General features: G+C 51.3%; 1 protein-coding gene across 1 annotated transcript in view; it reads right to left on the reverse strand.

The window, feature by feature from the left end:
- GNPDA2 (glucosamine-6-phosphate deaminase 2) overlaps window positions 1-2,594 on the reverse strand; it is a 12,359-nt gene extending 9,765 nt beyond the window's left edge. The window contains exon 1 of the mRNA XM_064149207.1: window positions 2,466-2,594. The gene's annotated coding sequence lies outside the window, so the exon portion shown is untranslated. The remainder of the gene's footprint in view (window positions 1-2,465) is intronic.
- Between the last annotated feature and the right edge of the window lie 2,390 nt (window positions 2,595-4,984).

Below are 4,984 nucleotides of genomic sequence, written 5' to 3' on the forward strand. Positions count from 1 at the left end.
GGAGTATTACACAGTAGGACTCATCTCTTTTCCTGCCAGGAGGCTGTTCTTAAGTTCATTCTAGAAATTCTACTTAATATATAGAAGCATAGGCACGGTTGGAAGGGACCACAAGGAGCAGCCAGTTCCAACCACCCTGCCATGGACAGGGACACCCTACCCTAGAGCAGGCTGCACACAGCCTCAGCCAGCCTGGCCTCAAACACCTCCAGCCGTGGGGCCTCAGCCACCTCCCTGGGCAACCCCTGCCAGCCTCTCACCACTCTCCTGCTCAACAACTTCCTCCTCACCTCCACTCTGACTCTCCCCACCTCCAGCTTTGCTCCATTCCCCCCAGTCCTGTCACTACCTGATATGCTAAGAAGTCCCTCCCCACCTTTTTTGTAGACATTAAAGCAGAAGAAATATTTGAAATCTCTGCAATTCACAGGGAAAAAAAAATATACAGCAGGGCACTTTTTTCCCCCCTTCTTTTCAACATGACTTTAAAACAGAAACCATTCTTTATAAGCTCTCAATTTCAGTACAACCATTAGAATATGGTTATAGATATATCAGAATATATAGATAGATACATCAGAAGATATAGATACATCAGAAGATATAGATACATCAGAAGATATAGAATCATAGAATCATAGAATCAACCAGGTTGGAAGAGATCTCCAAGATCATCCAGTCCAACCTAGCACCCAGCCCTAGCCAGTCAACCAGACCATGGCACTAAGTGCCTCATCCAGGCTTTGCTTGAAGACCCCCAGGGACGATGCCTCCACCACCTCCCTGGGCAGCCCATTCCAATGCCAATCACTCTCTCTGTGAAGAACTTCTTCCTAACATCCAGCCTAGACCTACCCTGGCACAACTTGAGACTGTGTCCTCTTGTTCTATTGCTGGTTGCCTGGGAGAAGAGGCCACCCCCCACCTGGCTACAATGCCCCTTCAGGTAGTTGTAGACAGTAATAAGATCACCCCTGAGCCTCCTCTTCTCCAGGCTAAACAGGCCCAGCTCCCTCAACCTCTCCTCATAGGATTTGTGCTCCAGGCCCCTCACCAGCTTTGTTGCCCTTCTCTGGACATGTTCCAGCACCTCAACATCTCTCTTGAATTGAGGAGCCCAGAACTGGACACAGCACTCAAGGTGTGGTCTGACCAGTGCTGAGTACAGGGGAAGAATAACCTCCCACAGAAACATCAGAAGATATAGATACATCAGAAGATATAGATACATCAGAAGATACAGATACATCAGAATATATAGATATATCAGAATAGAGATGCATGAGAATAGAGATGCATGAGAATAGAGATGCATCAGAATAGAGATGCATCAGAATAGAGATATAGATACACCAGAATGGAGATATAGATACATCAGAATGGAGATATAGATACATCAGAATGGAGATATAGATACATCAGAAGATATAGATATATCAGAATAGAGATGCATCAGAATAGAGATATAGACACATCAGAATAGAGATATAGATACATCAGAATAGAGATATAGACACATCAGAATAGAGATATAAATACATCAGAATATATAGATACATCAGAATATAGATCTAGATACATCAGGATACCCAGAAAATCACTTTGGCTGTTAGAAGTGCACAAACAGCTCTTGCATTGAAGTGAAACTTGTCTTTCCACGAGTTTCTGCTTAAGAGAGCGAAGCAATTATCAGTGAGACTGAGGATTTTTGTAGCATGTAATTTTTCTTGTCCCAGGTCTGAGCAGGCTCGCCCTTAGCCAGAAAATAAGGCAGATGGCAAAAGCCCGAGGCAGACGAAGTGCCCAGCTACTGCTAGTGCCCACTGCTCCTGGCTGATCCCAAAGGAAAAGGCAGTTTTGGAAGGAAGATAAACCAAACTGCAGTAGTGGTGAGGACTGAGGCGACTTTTCAGAGGGGTTGGTGAATCTTAACACGGTCACATCTGTTTGTCCCACTCGGCAAGGAAAGAAAGGAGCATCACCTTGTGCTGACTGTGTTGGTTCCTCTCCCCCTGGGCAGCAGAACCGTGACAAGCCAAACTCACCTTTGCAGTGGGAAGGCTACTCCACAGGTACCAATAAACTTTACCCATTCCCTCGAGAAGGTCAGAAAAGAGGTTACGGAGGGGACCCCGCGGCTTGCCCCGGCGAGCTTGAACAGCTCTGCGCTGGGAACCTAAGGGGATGCTCGCCCAGAGGCGCGACCCCCGCACGGCACCAGACCGGCCGCCATCTGGGGCTGAAGGTACTTTTGTTTTTAGCCTCTGCAGGGTGGGGAAGGTGCTGGTGAATCCACACTGCCCGAGAAAAGGGAACTGCCACCGGACGGCCCCCTCCCCGCAAGGCACCCCAGGCCCCGCGGCCTGCCGCCGCCCATCGCCCGGCAGCCGCAGGCCCCGCTGCATCCCGCGGGGCCGGCAGCGGCGCCCGGCCTCACCCCGACAAGCCAGCCCGGCCCCGCTCACCCTAAGGAGCGCCGCAGCAGCGCCGTGTCGGCGAGCAGAGGCAGGGCGGCCCAGCGCAGCACCGGGAGCCCGCCGCAGCCGCCGTACGCCCGCCCCGCCCAGCCTGCCGCGCAACCCGGAAGCACCTGGCGGGGCCGGGAAGCGCTCGGCGGGCGGGCGGGCCCCGAAGGTGGCCGGGGGGGGCCGGCGGGAGGCTTACAGTGGGGGCTCAGAGGACTTAGGGTGCCTCTCGGAGAGGTAAGGGTATGGCTGCAGGCGCTGCCTGCCCGCAGAGGAGAGGTCGGGAATCGGCAGGTGGCTGGGGGTGGGCAGGGCCTGGCGCTCGCAGGGCTGACCTGCCTCTGGGACCGCGCCGCGGCAGGGCCAGATAACATCAGCCTGGTCTGCAAGTCAGCAGGCATCCCCAGGGCTTAGGGCAAGTGGCACCTCACGGCACGCCAAGTGCTACAGAGTCACAGAATCAGACAGGCTGGAAGAGACCTCCAAGCTCAGCCAGGCCAACCTAGCACCCAGCCCTAGCCAGTCAACCAGACCATGGCACTAAGTGCCTCATCCAGGCTTTGCTTCAACACCTCCAGGGATGGTGACTCCACCACCTCCCTGGGCAGCCCATTCCAATGCCAATCACTCTCTCTGACAACAACTTCCTCCTAACATCCAGCCTAGACCTCCCCTGCCACAACTTGAGACTGTGTCCCCTTGTTCTGGTGCTGGGTGCCTGGCAGCAGAGCCCAACCCCACCTGGCTACAGCCTCCCTGCAGGTAGTTGTAGACAGCAATGAGCTCTGCCCTGAGCCTCCTCTGCTGCAGGCTAAACAACCTCAGATCCCTCAGCCTCTCCTCACAGGGTTTGTGTTCCAGGCCTTTCACCAGCTTTGTTGCCCTTCTCTGGACACCTTCCAGCACCTCAACATCTCTCTTGAACTGAGGAGCCCAGAACTGGACACAGCACTCAAGGTGTGGCCTGGGCAGTGCTGAGCACAGGGGCAGAATAACCTCCCTTGTCCTGCTGGCCACACTGCTCCTGAGCCAGGCCAGGATGCCATTGGCTCTCTTGGCCCCCTGGGCACACTGCTGCCTCATCTTCAGCTACTCTCTACCAGCACCTCCAGGTCCCTTTCCTCTTGGCTGCTTTCCAGCCACTCTGTCCCCAGCCTGTAGCACTGCTTGGGTTTGTTGTGGCCAAAGTGCAGAACCCTGCACTTGGCCTTGTTAAATCTCATCCCATTGGCCTCTGCCCACCCATCCAGCCTGGCCAGGTCCCTCTGCAGGGCTCTCCTACCTTCCAACAGATCAACACCTGCTCCTAGCTTCGTGTTCTGTTATTTACCACAACTTGAAAACTTCCTTTGTTTGTCACTAATGAAAAAACTCCTACATTGGAGATAATAGATTCCTCCTTGCTGCATATTTGTCAGGAGTTCAGGAAATACAGGATGTACTCTACCATGCTCAGCAGAGCTTCTTGAACTTTTCCCTTCTGCTTCTAAATTCTAAACCTTTTGTGTCTGATGCCTTCTGGCAAGCTTGGCAATATTATCAGCTGCTTCTATCAGACATACTCTCATAATGTGAGAACATTCAATTCTGCCTCTCCTTGTTAGTATGCTAATGCTTAAGGTATGATTATTTTTCCCCAAGTCATTCTTCAGCTTTTCCCTACTAATTAGCAGCAGACTCAAAATGCTCTGTGTGCACTGAATGTTGTTGCTAGCAATTAGGCAGAGTCTTCATTCCTTGTTAGGTTTCATTGAATGGCATGGCTAGAGATGTCTTAAAATCTCACAGTCACAGTATTTAAAGTCTCATTTTCTTTCTGTTCTTCTGGAAACAACCTTTCTCTGATAAATTCCACCACCACCACCACCACCACTGTTTGTTTTTTTTTCCTCTCAATGACCCCTTCTGTTAAATATGAATTAATTTAGTCGTAGTGATCTGATTTTTATATACCTGCCATGATCATCTGCCTTTTCTGTTGCTTTTTAAAAGCGTGTATTTAAGTGACAAGGGATTTCATAGAATCATAGAATCAGTCAGGGAAGGATCATCCAGTTCCAATCCCCCTGCCATGCCCAGGGACACCCTATCCTAGGGCAGGCTCCTCAGAGCCCCATCCAGCCTGGCCTTAAACACTTCCAAGGATGGGGTCTCAACCACCTCCCTGGGCAATTTAAACTGGATGTACTCCAAAATACCAAGTGTCATCAAGTTTTATCTAAGGAGAGCCACCCGAATTTTGGCTGAATCCAGTCTTAATAAGGCAGCAATTCCTTCAGATTCATTGAATCATAGAATCATAGAATCAACCAGGTTGGAAGAGAGCTCCAAGATCATCCAGTCCAACCTAGCACCCAGCCCTGGCCAATCAACCAGACCATGGCACTAAGTGCCTCAGCCAGGCTTTGCTTGAACACCTCCAGGGATGGTGACTCCACCACCTCCCTGGGCAGCCCGTTCCAATGCCAATCACTCTCTGCCAACAGCTTCCTCCTAACATGCAGCCTAGACCTACCCCA

Source organism: Pogoniulus pusillus, chromosome 9 (assembly GCF_015220805.1).
Source record: "Pogoniulus pusillus isolate bPogPus1 chromosome 9, bPogPus1.pri, whole genome shotgun sequence".
Lineage (NCBI taxonomy): Eukaryota > Metazoa > Chordata > Aves > Piciformes > Lybiidae > Pogoniulus > Pogoniulus pusillus.